The sequence below is a fragment of the Eptesicus fuscus genome, chromosome 5 (genome assembly GCF_027574615.1).
Source record: "Eptesicus fuscus isolate TK198812 chromosome 5, DD_ASM_mEF_20220401, whole genome shotgun sequence".
Lineage (NCBI taxonomy): Eukaryota > Metazoa > Chordata > Mammalia > Chiroptera > Vespertilionidae > Eptesicus > Eptesicus fuscus.
Window position 1 is genome coordinate 105,200,939 of NC_072477.1, and position 15,869 is coordinate 105,216,807.

At 42.2% G+C, this 15,869-nt stretch overlaps 1 pseudogene; it reads right to left on the reverse strand.

The window, feature by feature from the left end:
* Positions 1-298: 298 nt before the first annotated feature.
* LOC103303878 (putative elongation factor 1-alpha-like 3) lies at positions 299-4,175 on the reverse strand (annotated as a pseudogene).
* Positions 4,176-15,869: the final 11,694 nt, after the last annotated feature.

Below are 15,869 nucleotides of genomic sequence, written 5' to 3' on the forward strand. Positions count from 1 at the left end.
GAAAAGAGAATAACTCATTTTACAAAGTGAACATTGTCCTAATACCAAAACCACGAATGGATGAAAATTACGAGCCAATATCTCTGATGAACATAGATGCAAAGATCCTAAACAAAATACTGGCAAATTGAATACAACAATACATTATCCCTTTGCACTCGCTTGCTTTTTTCTCGATTCCTTTATTCTACTAGGGATTTAAGTTTTTAAATACTCCAGATTTTACAAAGCGCGGCAGTAGAATAAAAAACTGGAGTTTCTTTTCATACAAACTTATTTATTTGGATTTTTTTATATTTCAAATTATTGATACATTCAATAACCGTCACACTCGACATCTGAGTGCAAAAGCTTAAAAGGATAACACATTATGATCAAGCAGAGTTCATTCTAGAGATGAAAGGATGGTTCAACATACACAAATCTATATAAACAAAAGATGAAAATCATATTAATAGGTGCAGAAAAAGCATAACAAAATATAACACACATTGTGTAACCAGAGGGGCTCAGTGGTTGCGCATTGACCTATGAACCAGGAGGTCATGGTTCAGTTCCTCATCAGGGCATATGCCTGGGTTGTGGGCTCAATCCCCATTGTGGGACATGCAGGAGGCAGCCGATCAATGATTCTCTCTCATCATTGATGTTTCTCTCTCTCTTTCCTTTTCCCTTCCTCTCTGAAATCAATTATGTGTGTTTGTGTGTGTGTATCTCACATTTATGACTAAGTCACTTAATAAAATAAGTATACAAGGAAAGTAGCTCAACATAATAAAGGCCATACATGATAAGCCTCAACTAATACCTTGCTAAAAACTAAAAACCTTTCCTCTAAGACCAGGAACAAAATATGATATCTAATTTGGTCACTGTTACTGAACATAGTACTGGAAGTCCTAGCAAGAACAATCAGACGAGAAATAAATAAAAGGCATACAAATGGAAATGGAGAAGTAAAGCTGGGTGAACTGAGACCTTCTGGTCAAGATGGAAGAGTAGCCCTGGCTGGTGTTGTTCAGTAAAAGTTTGAGCATCGGCCCATGCACCAAATCGTCTTGAGTTTGATTTCTGGTCAAGGGCACATACCTGGGTTGCAGGTTTGTTCCCTGGTCCTGGTAGGGGTACATGCGGGAGGCAGTCAATTGCTTTTTCTCTCTTATATTTCTGTTTCTCTCTCTTTCTTTCTCTCTCTCTCTTCCTCACCCTCCATCCCTTCCAGTCTCTCTAAAAATCAATGGAAAAAATATTCTCTGATGAGGATTAAGAAAGACATTATGGAGTTTTCTCAAAAAGTTTAAAATGGAACTTCCATTTGACCCAGTAATCCCACTTCTAGAACTATATCCCAAGAAACCAGAAACACTAATCAGAAAGGATATATGCACCCCTATGTTCATAGCAGCACAATTTACAATAGCTAAGATTTGGAAACAGCCTAAGTGCCCATCAGCAGATGAGTGGATTAAAAAACTGTGGGACATCTACACAATGGAATACTATGCTGCTGTTAAAAGGAAGGAACTCCTACCAGAGCTGGAGAGCATTATGCTAAGCAAAATAAGCCAGTCAGAGAAAAATAAATATCACATAATCTTACTCATATGTGGGATATAATGATCAACATAATTTGATGAACAAGAATAGATTCAGAGACAAATGGCAGGAGAAGAGGGGGTAGAGAGCTACCAAAGGACTTGTATGCATGCATATTAGCATAACCAATGGACATAGACACTGGGGCAGTGGGGGCTTGCCTGGGGTGGTAATGGCAGGGGGGAGGGGGAGGAGGTAAATCGGGGAAAAGGGAGACATATGTAAAACTTTAGACAATAAAAAAAAAAGGTGTCAAGTAGGAAAGTCAGCTCATCTCCTCCCATGAATGCATCACAATTACTACTAAATTATTGAACTACCATTATCGAGAACCATCTGAAGACTAGCTGAACCAAAATTCTGTAACTACTGATATTAAAAAGGAAGCCAATATGGATGAATATGCAGAATGAGTAGATTTCGTGGGCCCTATATATGGATGACCTGCCAGATGGACATTTCCCACCCCTGATGATTCCTCCCCTTAAGACAAAGTGAAAAGGAAAATAAAAGTTTTTACCCAGAAAAAAATGGTTAACAGAAATGTCCAATTCTAAAGTATCAAGAGAATAAATATAACACCAGAAATAGGTTATGGGCAACTCTTAAAGTCTTTTTCCTAAGGTAGTATAATTGAAAGTTACAGTGTTGATCAAAAGAACACACAGACTTCTCATTAAACTATGTTTTAATGGGTCTTTAAAATTCTGTGACAGATTTTTGGTCAAGTTGTTTCCATTAAAAAGTACTGACTTTAAAAATGAATTAACTTAATAAATGCATACACACACACACACACACACACACACACCAAATGGTCCACAAAATATTCTTCCCTTCTGAAGATTTTATGATACATTATAATCATTAACCAGTCTTTTACTATTAAACTTAAATGCCCAATTGAGACAAACAGTTCTGAGACTATTCTTCCACCACTGATTAAGATTGGGGTGGCAGGCCCTAGCTGGTTTGGCTCAGAGGATATAGCGTTGGCCTGAGGACTGAAGGGTCCGGGTTCGATTCTGGTCAAGGGCACATGCCTAGGTTGTGGGCTCAATTTCCCAGTGGGGGGCATGCAGGAGGCAGCCGATCAATGATTCACTCTCGTCATTGGTGTTTCTATCTCTCTCTCTCTCTCCCTCTCTGAAATCAATAAAGATATATATATATTTTAAAAATACACAAAAAAGACTGGGTGGCAGGTATTCGTTTAGCCTTCTGAGCTTACTGGGCAGACTTGGTGACTTTGCCAGCTCCCGATGCCTTCTTGTCTACTGTTTTGATGACACCCACAGCAATGTTCTGTTTGACATCATGAACAGCAAAACGGCCCAGAGGAGGATAGTCAGAGAGGCTCTCAACACACATGGGATTGCCAGGAACCATAATGAGGATGACAGCATCAACAGATTTCAAAAACTTTGGGCAATCGTCCAGCTTTTTCCCAGAAAGATGATCAATCTTCTTCAGCTCAGCAAATGCAAGCAATATGAGCTGACAATCCAGCACAGGTGTGAATCTGGCACTGATCTGGCCTGGACAGTTCAGGATAATCGTCTGTGCTGTGAAGCCAGGTGCTTCCATTGGTTGGTCATTTTTGCTGTCACCAGCCACACTGTCATGACAAACATCTTGGACAAACATGTTCTTGACACTGAAGCCCCCATAGTCCACAGGAAGAGCTTTACTCAAAGCTTCATGTGCATTTCCACAGACTTCACTTCAGTTGTAATGTTAGCTAGAGCAAAGGTGGCCCCCAGGCCAGGTGTGAAACACCAGTCTCCACTTGGCCCGTAGAGACTGTACCAGTATCACTAATTTTGTAGACATCCAGGAGGGGCAGACACAAGGGCTTGTCAGTTGGACGAGTTGGTGGTAGGATGCAATCCAGAGCTTCAAGCAGTGTGGTTCCACTGGCATTGCTATCTTCATGGATGACTTTCCATCCCTTGAACCTAGACATGTTAGCACTTGGCTCCAGCATACTGTCACTATTATAACCAGAAATTGGCACAAATGCTACCATGTCAGGGTTGTACCCAATTTTCTTAATGTAAGTGCTAACTTCTTTAACAATTTCCTGGTAACTCTTCTGGCTATAAGGCAGCTCAGTGGAATTCATTTTGTTAACACCAATAATCAGTTGTTTCACATCTAGTGTGTAAGTCAGAAGGGCAAGCTCACAGATCTGCCCATTCTTAGAGATACCTGCTTCAAATTCACAAACACCAGTAGCAATAATCAGGAAGTATAGTCAGCTGGAAATGTGCCTTTAATCATGTTTTTGAGGAAGTCTCTGTGCCCTGGGGCATCAATGATGGTCACATAATACTGCTGGTCTCAAATTTCCAGGGAGATATCAATGGTGATACTGCGCTCATGTTTAGCTTTCGGTTTACCTAAGACCCAGGCATATTTGAAGGAGCCCTTCCCCATCTCAGCAGCCTCCTTCTCAAATTTTTCAATCCCACCTCATCTGTAGGTCAGATGGCCAGTAGTGGGAAACTTGCTGGAATCTACGTGTCCAATGACGATGATGTTGATATGAGTCTTTTCCTTTCCCATTTTTGGTTTAATTTAGAGGTGGTTTCATGACACCTGTGTTTGGATGGCAAGCCTATTGCAAAAAAGGGGAAGGGTATTTCTGCTGTATAGGTTGGTCTACCTTGAGGAGCAAAGAGTCACAGCCCCACAGCCCCACACCAGGCTCTAACAGCCCAGGGTCACCAGGGCCAGGAAGAGGAGTCCCCAGTAGATCTGGCTGTGAAAACTGCCCAAGACTGCATATAAGAAAAACAAAGGACTGTGTGAAACCAATACACAATGTTCACTTACAAACTCATTTGTGCACTAAGCTCCAAGCAGGGGAAAAAGTTTCAGGTACACACAGGAAGGAACTAAATTAACTAATCAGGGAACGGGTTGAAGGGCAGGGTCAGGGAAACTTTCTCTGGGGATGAAAGCAATGGCAGGTGGCATTGTTCCTTTGTTGAGCTCTCTTCACCCAGAAGGCCCAGCAGAGGCGTGCACCAATCTGTGCTCTGCAATCAACTAATAACACTGTTCATACTGCCCCAGCAATTCCATGAGACACTGGCCCATTCAACTAGTTTGCCTGGTTGGAGACTCTTCCAGCACTCCTCCAGAGGAGCCGCCTACCTCAGCTCCTGCTGCAGACTATCTGAAAACCTCTCAAAGGTCCACAAACCACAAACAAGTTACGGTCAGCCTAAGCGTGCCTGTACTTCTTACTAAGCAGCTCCAAGCCCACAACAAGCAGTAGTCAGTCTCAACTAGCATTGTAACTCCATCAGGTGATCCTCAACCCTGGATAAGCAATAGCAAATCTTAGCCTGGAACATAGCTTCAACTGAGAGGCCACAAACCTGGATCAGTGGCAGCTGGCCTCAGCTTGCATCATGTTGCCTACCAGAGAGTTCTAGGCCTAGCACTAGTGTCAGACAGCCTCAGTTCACAGCAAAACCTTTCCCGAGTGCCTCCAAGCCCAGCACAAGCAGTAGCTGACTTTAACCTGCACCAGAGACCCTCCCAAGAGGCTCTACTCCCAACAAACTTGATAGACGGCTTCAGATCACCACATCACCAAAACCCAAACACCCAAAGGGCAGTCTCAACTGGCACTAGAGCCCCATTCAAGCAACTCCTGCTCCATGGGGTCAACCCCATAAACCAGCTTGACTGTCCAGTCACAGCAGCCAGTCAGCCTGAGAGTCATCACTACCCACTGACCTGTCAACAATAACGAAGGCCAACTACTACAGGAGGGCACACACAACCCACACAAGGAACATGAAGCACCAAGCTCAGGTGATGGAGACTGTGCCACTGGGTACCACAGGGCACCATCTATGTAAGGCCACTCTGTAAAGACCAGGAGACATAGCAGATCTACCTAACACATAAACATAAACATAGGGAGTCAGGCCAAATGAGGAGACCAAGAAACATGTCTCAAATGAAATAGGATGAACTAGAGAAAAAGAATTAAACAAAATGAAGATAAGCAATTACCAAAGAGATTAAAACACGGGTTATAGGATGCTCAATAAACTATGGAGAATAATCGATTAACTGAGTGAAATACTCAATAAAAAGATAGAAACCACAAAAAAGAATTGGTCAGAAATGAAGAATATAATAAATGAAATGAAGACTACAATAGAGTGTTTAAAGAATACATGAGAATGAAGAAAATCAACCCAGATTAGATGAAACAGAGAATTGAATTAGCAATTTGAAAGACAAAGTAGTAGAATGAATCGAATCAGAACAGCAGAAAGAATAAAGGATTTTTAAAAAACAAGAATACATCAAGGAACCTTTGGGATAACATCAAGCATACTAACATTTGCATCATAAAGGTACCAGAAAAAGAAGAGAGAGCGAGCAAGGGATTGAAAATCTATCTGAAGAAACAAGGACTGAAAACTTCCCTAGCTAGGTGAAGGAAATAGACATACAAGTCTAGGAAGTGCAGAGAGTCCCAAACAACATGAACCCAACCCAGAGGCTCACACTAAGAAATATCAATTAAAATGTCAAAATTTAAGGAGAATATTTGAAGAGAAAAGCAGCTAACTATGTACTAAATAGAAACTCTGCAGGCAAAAAGGGAATGGCATAATATATTCAAATTCATGAAAGGCAAAAACCTATAGCCAAGATTACCCTGCAAGGTTATCATTTCGAATCAAAAGAGAGGTAAAAAGTTTCCCAGACAAAAAATGCTGAAAGAGTTCAATACCACTAAACCATTAAAACAAGAAATGTTAAAAGGTCTGCAAGTAGAAAAGATAAAATCTATATATACAGAAAGCCAGCGACCGGAACACCATAACGACCACTGTGGCCAGCGAACCCGTCCGATTAGGGGGTGGGGCCGGCCGGCCAACCTCTCAGCCCCTCTCCCCTGCTGGCCCGCCCAATTGGACTCTCCCACCCAGATCAACGGTGGGGCTGGCCAAACGCCCCTCCCCTTCCCCCCCCCCGCCCCCCCGGGCCAGCCCTACCACCAATCAGACTGCCCCACCATGACAGGCCTGCAGCCCTCCCCCCAGCCAGTCCCACCCCTGATCGCACCCTCCACCCCAAAAGGGAATGGGACCGGCCAGCCAACCTCCTGCTGCCCCTCCCTCCCACCACCCTGATTGGCCTGCAGCCCCTCTAACTGGCCAGCCTCACTCCTGATCACCCCCCACCCCATTCTGGGATGGGGCTGGCCGGCCCACTGCCCACAGCCCCTTCCTGCAGCCTGCCTGGCCCTGTACAGTCCGATTGGGGTGGGCCAGCTGGCCAACCTCTCACCATCTCCTCCTCCTGACAGGCCCAGTCCCGATCCATCCCAATTGGTGCTGGGCCGGCCGGACCCCACCCGTGCAGGAATTCGTGCACTGGACCTCATTTTTGGATCTCCATTAAAAGTAAATACCCATTGCTGAGTGAAAAAGCAATGAAAATTTTGATTCAATTTTCAACAACATATTTGTGCGAAAAAACATTTTCATCAGTCACAGCAATTAAAACTCGGTACCAGTCTTGGCTTGAAATAAATACGGCTCTCCATCTTGCAGTAACGTCATTGGAGCCAAAAATCCATAAACTTATTTCAAGCAAACAGGAGCAAATATCACACTGTAATAAATGTATAATACTTAAACTTATTTTAATGAATGTGTTACAATTAAACAACCTTTGAAGATTTTGTTATAATTATTTATAATGTTGATATGTTAAATAGGTGCATTTCATATTAATAAAATGACGTTCTCTGATTATTTTACAAATGTATGTATTTTTTTTAAAAAAAAATCATATTAGTGGTTTGCGGGATTTAAAATTATGAATTAGTGGTCCATGAGGTCCAAAAGGTTGGCAACCATTGTTCTAGCAGCAAAACTAAGGTTAAATAACTAAAATAAGAAAAAAAGAAATGGCACTACCCAGAATAATGTCTTTCAAAAATTATTTGGAGAGCCTTATAGGAATTTTCAAAAATAAAGACAATTCTCTTTTCCTAAATAGTGAAAAAAAGAAAAGTTTGACTAACTAGTAGTGATGAAGAGAAAGGGACAAACTATACATTCCAAAGGAAGTTAGCAAGATACACAGATGGAGTCAATGAGTCAAAAATGACAACAGTCTGGTGCCTGGGCAACCATGTGGACAAACTCAGAAATCAGAGAAGAGTCAGTTGGTGGAGAAGGGACGAAGAGCCAGTTTTATCCCGTGGAAGTGAATGTTAGCAAGCGGATACAGTTAGCATGTCTTAAGTATTAGCAACTGGGTCATAAGTAAGTTGAAGATGCAGGACTTGAGCCTCATGTAGGGGCTTAAACACATAAAAATGTTAAATAACTAAGATAGGTTTCTTATGTAAAAGCCTCAAAGTGGCAGATATGACATGCTAATATAGAGCTAATGAAATTTGTATCTGAATCCTTAGTGTATTACTTCCTCAAATAATTGCAGTTGTTACTTACCTCCTTGCCCCCTGATTAATCAACTTTCAAATAAAGGCTTGAAGTATCACACTGGAATCTCATTTCTAGAGAGATATCATTTAATACTATGGCAACAAACTCCAGAATGCTTATCTGAATTTTCTCTTCCTGAGTCAAAAAATATTTGCCATTAGCCTTCTCTAAACCATATCTAGATCAGGTCCTCACCTAGCCAATATATCTTTAACTCTTCATCTTGATTTTTTTTTCTGTTAAATATATATAACATTTCTATTTCTACATCTTCCTTTCCACTGATATTATCTTCATCCTCTCTTCTAGATATATTTGAAAATTTGAATTCTGAATTGCCAAGTTAAAATGTAACACTACCAAAAAAATTCCTCCATTAAAGAAGACTTCTATGAATCATTTCAATACCAGAGTACCTTGAATGATACTTCCTGCTTCCTACCTTTTATAGTTAGTTGATCCACATTTATCATCTATCCTCTTCACACTTTCTTTCCCATCCTTCTTTTGCCTATTCTCTTTGTTTAGCCATACCATTTATGTTTCTCTTGGGGAAAAAAATTGACCCTAATTTTAGGATTCAGCTTTCTAAATCGGAGACCAAAAAAAAAGGCAGCTATATAGTCAATCAACTCTGTTACTAAACAGCTGTGCAACCTCAGGCAAATTATTGAACCTTTCTGAGTCTCAATTTTCTCATTTGTAAATGGGAGCTGATACCACCTATCATTCATAGATGTTTTTCAAATTTAAGGAAAAGAAATGTAACAACTGTAGTAATGATAAGTGGTAAACAGTATTTGATAAATTGGTGGTTATACATAAAAATATGTATGTTATAATCAAAGTAATCCTATATAATAAAACCCTAATGTGCAAATCGACTGAACTGGGGAATGACCAGTCGCTATGATGCACACTGACCACCAGGGGGCAGAGGCTCAATGCAGGAGTTGCCCCCAGAAGCAGGGCTCAAGGAGGCGAGCGCAGCGGTGGTGGCAGGAGCTTCTAACCCAAAATCGTTAGTCTGAACATTGAGGGGCATCTAAGATTTCTTCCCAGCACAAATGTCGTGCACCAGGCCTCTAGTTATCTCATAGGCCATTACAGAACTTTGCTTCCAAAAGTACTGAATGCTCTTCCTAATTCTGGCCTCAATTCAAGGACAAAATAAAAATTGCATTATTGCAATTCTATTCGAGAAACTATAAAGGGCAGTGTGTAATGGAAATATGGGCTACAACATTTGGGCAGAAAGAAGCTGGAATTATAGGATCAGGAAAGTCAGCTCTTAAGGTTTAGCATCCTTGTATGCCTATGAAGGTAGTAAAATCAGCACTGCAAAAGAAAGTTTATAGTACATGTCAAGCAGTTAGCTGCTATATTTCATTTAGTTTTTCAGTTCCAAAAAGAAATCAGGACTGGTGCAAATATGTATTTCATTACTGATTTGAAACACAAAACAATGACCATAATGATGGCAACAACAAATATATTAACTTTACAAGTAATATTTGAGATTTACTAAATGCCAGGCCCTATACTAAGTGTTTTGTAGTCATTATTAAGCCTGAAAACAATCCTATTAGGTAGATATTTTTATCCCATTTCACAAGTTAAGAAAAAATGAACTGGGATTTAAACCTAGGTTAGGTTATAGTGAAAATTTAAAACATCCAATGACACATCAACAAGTTAAATACTAACAATAAATTATCTAATTATTTCAGCAATTAGAGCTAGTTGGGTATCTGTGTGAAAAGTGGAGCATCATATTCACTCAACTGTACAAGCAAAAGCAAGAAGGTAGCGGGAGAAAGGGTAACATCTCGTAGCAATTCTGGAGTTTTTAAATACCAAAAATCATGACACTATGAAATTGAGCATGGACTGCTGTGGAGATAATTAGAGTTCTCCAGATCAAAGTTTCTCCACATGTTTTCCACCTGACACATGATGATTGATTAGGGCATTAGAAGCTGATGATATGGTACCATCATATGCTCAACACACCTCCATGGACCTCCATGGGACTACACACACCACAACATACATCCTGAATAGGCCTATGTGAAATTCTCAGAACATCACCCTTCTCAGGAAAATACATTAGAATGAAAATGAGCAAAAGAGGGATGAATTTTCTCTGTATCAAAAAATATTAATATTTATTGAACATTTCAAGTTGGCAGCAGTATTGGCAGCATTTTCTTCTCGGTAATCTAAAGTTGTAGTTGAAAAGATTCGTGCCATTTAGAAATCAGGGCTGTGTCTGTGTCTATAGTGCCCCTTTTTTCTTATTTTTTCCCCCACTCTGAATTTAGGATGGTGCCAGCACCCTCTCCTCTTGTATTTGGAGCTGACCTCCATTGGTCCATATAGACCCATATTTCTCTCCCACTAGAATGTAATAAGCTCCATAGGTATAGGATTTCTTGTTCACAGGTGTATTTCAGCATTCAGAATAGTGCCTGGCATATAGCAGACTCGCAGTAAGTATTCTTAAATGAACAACACGTGAACAACCCTAGCCAAAAGACTGAGTGTATCTTTTTATTTTTTAAAATATGTCTTTTATTGATTTTTTTTTTTAAGAAGAGGGAGGGAGAGAGAGAGAAAAACATCGTTGATGCCTCCTTCATGTCTCCTTCGATCAACCCCCCAACCTGGGCACATGCCCTGACTGGGAACTGATTCAGGGAACTCAACCAACTGAGCCACACTGGCCACGGCAGGAGTACAGATGTATAGATCTTGTTTCAGTGCAAGGGGCTGTGTTCCTGTTCTTTGTGGAAAGCTCTGTTGAATCTATGTAGCCCAGTAGTAGCTGTACTTTATCATAACTAGTGTCTTTTGCTAGGGTTATTAAGAAGATTCCTACTGCTCACCTTACCCAGGGATAAGGAGAGATGCTCTAAATCAGTGGTCACCAACTGGTGGTCCATGGACCACTGGTGGTCCGTGAGGTCCAAAAGGTTGGCGACCGCTGCTCTAAATGAAGCCTTCTTATGGGCATCTGGGGCTTGGATCTACTACTCCATAAAATCTTGATGGAGTAGTGAACCCTCACATTCCTTTATGTTGCATAGGCTAAGGGCTTAGAACATGTCTGTTACATAGTACCAGGTGCTCCCTAAGCTGAACAGCAAACAGAAAGCTTCCTCAGACAGGAAACACTGGTGGGAGACACACCAAAAACTATTCATTTTGAATGGTTTGGCCAAACTTACCTAATTAACTTGGATAATAAGTTATAGAGTGATGTCAGAGGAATGGCTGTGTGAGGGATTCCCTTGGCCACACCCCCTGAAATTTCAACAAGTTAATCCATTATAATTCAACAAAGAATTCCCTGCTCAACACATAGGCACACCTGAGATACCCACGTATTTAAACACCTAAAGGTGGGCAACTGGCAATAACTGGAGAGACGAGATGGGAGAAAAGCACACACAGCCCACAGACACAGCCCTGCAGACTGGAGTTCGCAGCTGGGCTGGAGAGGGGAGGAAGCTGGTGGTGGCAGATGCTTCCTTCAGCGGGGAGGAACAAAGAACTGGGGGCGAAGACTGGCAGGGCGAGCAGAACAAACAGTATCTAAGCCAGCAGACATGTGAGAGTGCACAGGGCTCTGTCATGTGACTCTCCACTGTTGGGCCAGGACGGTGGTGGTTCAGGAAAAGAAATGGAACCACAGAGCCCTGCAACCACTGGGACTCCCAAAACTCAACACCAAGGGTAACAGGTAGAGGAGCATATTATCTGTAAAGCAAGAGTTATGACAATAAAACCTTGGTTTACCTCTATGACTGATCCTCAGGTGGGGTGTTTGTCGCAGAATCCCACAGAGGTTAGGGTTCGCGATTACGGTGAGGATAACCAAAAAGAAAATGACCCCAGAAAACAAGCTGGAACACATGGAAACCTATATATATATATAAAAGCCTAAGTGACCAGCTGACCCGCTGACCATCCAACCGTCCGGTAGCTATGATGCGCACTGACCAACGGGGCAGATGCTCAAGGCAGGAGCGGAAACCACAGGCATGGAAACATGGAACAGACTGATGAATCTCAGAGGGAAGGGAGGAGGGAGAGGGTGGGAAGAGATTAACCAAAGATCTTATATGCATACTAGAGGCCTGGTGCATAGATTCGGGCACTGATGGGGTCCCTCAGCCTGGCCTGCGGGGATCAGGTCGAAACCTGCCCAGTGCACGAATTTATGAACCGGTGAGGTCCCTCAGCCTGGCCTGTGGAGGCCAAAACCGGCAGTCCAACATCCCCCAGGGGTCTCGGATTATGAGAGGGTGCAGGCCAGGCTGAGGGACCCCACCGGTGCACGAATCCATGCACCGGGCCTCTAGTATGTGATATAAGTAACAGAGATTTCAAGATTGCAGTTCTGAAAATACTCCATGAGATGCAAGAAAATACATATAGGCAATCTAATGCACTTAGAAAACAAATCAATGAACAAAACAAGTACTTTAACAAAGAGATTGAAACATTATAAAAGATCCAATTGGAAACCCTGGAAATGAAGCATGCAACTAAAGAGATTAAGAGGGAACTACTGAGTATAGAAAACAGCCAACCAGATGGAGAAAAGAATTAATGATATTGAAAAAAGGAATCTAGAAATGACACAGAGGGAAGAAGAGAGAGATCAGAGTAAAGAAACATGAAAGAGCTCTACGAGAACTGACTCCATCAGAAAAAACAATATTAGTATAATGGGCATTTGGAAGAAGAAGAGGGAGAAAGGAATGGAGAATCTATTCAAACAAATAGTGAATGAGAACTTCCCAAACCTATGGAAAGAACTAGATCCTCAAATCCAAGAAGCAAACAGAACACATAGTTTCCTTAATCCAGAGACCCTCTCCAAGGCAATTTGCATTAAAATTGTAAAAATTTAATGATAAAGAAAAAATTCTCAAAGCAGCCAAGAAAAAGAAGGAAGTGACCTACAAAGGAAAACCCATCAGAATTTCATCAGACTTCTCATCAGGAACTCTACAAGCCAAAAGAGAGTGGAACCAAATATTGAAACATCTGAAAGAGAAAATTTACCAGCCACAAATAATATATCCAGCAAAATTACTCTTTAAATATGAAGGAGAAATAAAGATGTTCCCAGACATATTTTTCTGTGTATAAGAGGCTATTTTTTTCCAAAATCGTTAAGACTGAACATCGAGGGGCATCTTATACACGGAAGTCAGCCGAGGAGGGAGCTGCACGTGTGTATAGCTGCCCATATCTTGTCAAACAGGCTTCTTCCAATCATGAGCCTTATTGTTATTGACGTCAGCTGATGCCATAATTGCAGATGGAGGTGGAGAGTGCACAGATGCAACAGGAACTAGAGCGTTCTGAGCCCATAAAGATGTCAAAAAATAAAAAGATAAATACCAGTAAGAGATTGTCTTATGCTGCAAAACTCAAAGTGAATGTAAACAGCCATGCAAAAGAGCATGGAAACAGAGCTGCAGAGAAACAATTTGGACCTCCTCCCACTGAGTGTATGATCAGACAGTGGAGAAAACAGGAAGAACAACTCCTTAAGATGCCAAAAAAGAAGAAGGCCTTAAGAGGAAAACCAGCAAAATGGGGAAACTTGGAGTAGAGGCTTAAGACTTGGATTATGGAGAAACACCAGAGTAGTTTATGTGTGTCAACCAAGCTTATTCAATGTCAGGCAAGAATGTTTGCAAGCGAATGTTTCCTTGATTTATAGGAAAGGCAAAATGGTGCTTCAATTTCATGAGGAGAGAAGGATTGGCCATGAGAACACGAACAAAGTTAGCTCAGAAAATGCCACTTGTTTATGAGGATGATCTCACATATATAGAGAGTGACTGATAAGATAGAAGTTGAAGAAATTTATATGTCTGGAACTATTAGTGATGGAGAAGAGAGCAGTGATGCAACAGAGGCTGAATAAAGTGATATGCTGCATAATATCATAGTACTGGTATATAAATATTAACTACAGTAATTACTAAAATGTGTTCTGTTTATGTTTAAAATATTGATTTCTTAATTTTGGGTTGGAAAAAAGGGGCATCTTTTTTAAAAAATATATATTTTATTGATTTTTTACAGAGAGGAAGGGAGAGGGATAGAAAGCTAGAAACATTGATGAGAGAGAAACATCGACCAGCTGCCTCCTGCACACCCTCTACCGGGGATGTGCCCGCAACCAAGGTACGTGCCCTTGACCGGAATCAAACCTGGGACCTTTCAGTCTGCAGACCGATGCTCTATCCACCGAGCCAAACCAGTTTCGGCTAAAAGTGGCATCTTATACATGGGGGCATCTTAAACATGGAAAAATATGGTACTTAAGAATAAACTTAACCAAGGAGGCAAAAGACCTGTACTCAAAAAACTACAGGACGATGGAAAAAGAGATAGAATAAGATATAAACAAATGGAAGAATATACCATGTTCATGGATTGGTAGAATCAACATAATTAAAATATCCATATTAGATGCTGATTCAGAGACAGGAAGGAAAAAATGGCGGTCGAATAGGAAGATGTGTCCTGAGCCTTATTCCAGAGCAGATAGAAGCAACAACTAAATCAAATAACATCCATCTGTAATTGGTGAAGTAAACACAGCTGGTGAGACAATCCACAGCCAGGAAGGGCAGAGGATGCCTGGAAAATGGTAGGATCAGGGATCTGGGCTGGAGAGAGCTACAAGACCACTAGGCTGAGAGGGTCAGAAGGAAGCTGCACAGCACCAAGTCTGTGTAACATCTGATGGTGGAAAGGAAGTCCACAGTGCTGCTGGTGGCAGAGGATTCTAGATCTAAGTCCACAGCCACAAGAGGCTGAGCCCAGAAAGGCTGTCTGAAGAGCTGCCCCAGCCATGTGGTGCTGGGGGGCGGTGGGGAGAGAGGTTGCAGTGCAGGTGGAGATGCGGATTTGTGAGGACAGGCTGTGAAGGAGAGCAGGTCAGGAAGAGGTAACCAGGAATCCAGCACTGAGACATCCCTGAGCCTCTGGATCTGAGCAGCCATATTTCTCCTGAAGAGCCAGCTCCTCCCAGTAGCCTCAAGGAAGCTAATACAGCCATACCCAGATTACACCTTGAGTTATACAAAGGACACAAAAACTCTGAATAGCCCCAAAGAGCCCTCAGGGACTGGGGTTGAAGAGAGGCCTTTTAGTCTGGGAAAGCAATCCAGCACCACCCCTGCCTAAAGCCCTGTCAGAAACAGAGGCTTGAGAGATTAAGATTGACAGCAGGCAGACAGGCAAAGCAGGAAGATTGGTCCTGCCTGCTTTCAGCCAAAGCGTGGAGACAGATACAAATAGAGGACCTGTGGATCACTTGGAACTTCAACAAAGTGTGAGAGGGAGAAGCCAATAAGGAAGTCAAATACAATTGTATGTGAAGGGATAAGAGTAAAAAAAAAAAGTTAATAGGGGCGACCAGGCCAGCAGGGCAGGGCAATTACGGGTGACCAGGCTGGCAGGGGAGGGCAATTACAGGTGACCAGGCCAGCAGGGGAGGGCAGTTAGGGGGATCAGGCCGGCAGGGGAGAGCAGTTAGGGGGATCAGGCTGGCAGGGGAGAGCAGTTAGGGGTATCAGGCCGGCAGTCAGAGTGGTTAGGGCAGGCAGGCAGGTGAGCGGTTAGGAGCCAGAGTTCCCGGATTGCGGGATTAGGCCTAAACTGGCAGTTGGACATCCCCCGAGGGTTCCCGGACTGGAGAGGGTATAGGTAGGGCTGAGGGACACCCCCCCATGCATGAAT